The sequence below is a fragment of the Ranitomeya imitator genome, chromosome 2 (genome assembly GCF_032444005.1).
Source record: "Ranitomeya imitator isolate aRanImi1 chromosome 2, aRanImi1.pri, whole genome shotgun sequence".
Taxonomy (NCBI): Eukaryota; Metazoa; Chordata; class Amphibia; order Anura; family Dendrobatidae; genus Ranitomeya; species Ranitomeya imitator.
The window spans coordinates 269612339-269613974 of record NC_091283.1 but is presented as its reverse complement, the minus strand read 5'-3'; positions in this window follow the sequence as shown (position 1 = coordinate 269613974).

The window sequence follows — 1636 nt, the reverse complement described above, 5'->3', positions numbered from 1 at the left end:
GCCGCATTGTCTGTGCTGAGTGACTGGTGCCACGAAACGTCCAGCGCGGAGTCTAACCCCCCTCATCTGTGCCACAAAGCGTCCGGTGCGGAGTCTAACCCCCCCTCATCTGTGCCACAAAACGTCCGGCGCTGAGTCTAACCCCCTCATCTATCTATTGCCACGCTACTCCAAAATCTCTCCTACTAGAAAAGATTCGGGGCATCAATGCTGGACCGCCTCGACTCCTCTATTCTTCTCCTTCCAGACTCCTCTGTCGTTGTCGTCCTCCCTCCGGGTTCTCTGCTGTCATCCTCCCTCCTTCCCCTCCCTATGGGCTTTCCCCTTTGTCATCGTCCCCCCTCCCAGGCTCTCCTCTCTGTTGTACTTCTTCCGGGCTCTCCCTCCAGTCGTCCTTCCTCCAGGCTCTCCCCTCTGTTGTCATCGTCCTACCTTTGGGCTCTCCATTCTGTAATCCTCCCTTCGGGCTCTCCATTCTGTCGTCCTCCCTTTGGGCTCTCCCCTTTGTTGTTCTCCCTCTGTACTCTCCCCTCTGTTATTGTCTTTCTCCCTCTGGGCTCTCCATTCTGTCTTCATCCTCCCTTTGGGCTCTCGATTCTGTAATCCTCCCTTCGTGCTCTCCATTCTGTCGTCCTCCCTTCGGGCTCTACCCTTTGTTGTCCTCCTCCTCCCTCTGTACTCTCCCCTCTGTTGTCATTGTTCTCCTTCCTCTGGGCTTTCCATTCTGTCGTCCTCCCTTCGGGCTCTCCCCTTTGTTAATCTCCTCCTCCCTCTACTCTCCCCTCTGTTTTCCTCCTCCCTTTGGGCTCTCCATTCTGCTGCCCTCCTCCCTTTGGGCTCTCCATTCTGTCGCCCTCCTCCCTTTGGGCTGTCCATTCTGCTGCCCTCCTCCCTTTGGGCTCTCCATTCTGTTGCCCTCCTCCCTTTCATCTCTCCATTCTGTCGCCCTCCTCCCTTTGGGCTCTCTATTCTGCTGCCCTCCTCCCTTTGGGCTCTCCATTCTGCTGCCCTCCTCCCTTTGGGCTCTCCATTCTGTCGCCCTCCTCCCTTTGGGCTCTCCATTCTGCTGCCCTCCTCCCTTTGGGCTCTCCATTCTGTTGCCCTCCTCCCTTTCATCTCTCCATTCTGTCGCCCTCCTCCCTTTGGGCTCTCTATTCTGCTGCCCTCCTCCCTTTGGGCTCTCCATTCTGCTGCCCTCCTCCCTTTGGGCTCTCCATTCTGTCGCCCTCCTCCCTTTGGGCTCTCCATTCTGCTGCCCTCCTCCCTTTCGTCTCTCCATTCTGTTTCCCTCCTCCCTTTGGGCTCTCCATTGTGTTTCCCTCCTCCCTTTGGGCTCACCATTCTGTCGTCCTCCCTCCCGGCTCTCCCCTCAGTTGATGTCGTCGTCCTCTCCCCCTGTCGTCGTCCTCCCAGGCTCTCCTCTCTGTTGTACTTCTTCCGGGCTCTCCCTGCAGTCGTCCTTCCTCCAGGCTCTCCCCTCTGTTGTCATCGTCCTCCCTCTGGGCTCTCCATTCTGTCTTCATCCTCCCTTTGGGCTCTCGATTCTGTAATCCTCCTCCCTTCGTGCTCTCCATTCTGTCGTCCTCCCTTCGTCCTCCACCCTTTGTTGTCCTCCTCCCTCTGTACTCTCCCCTCT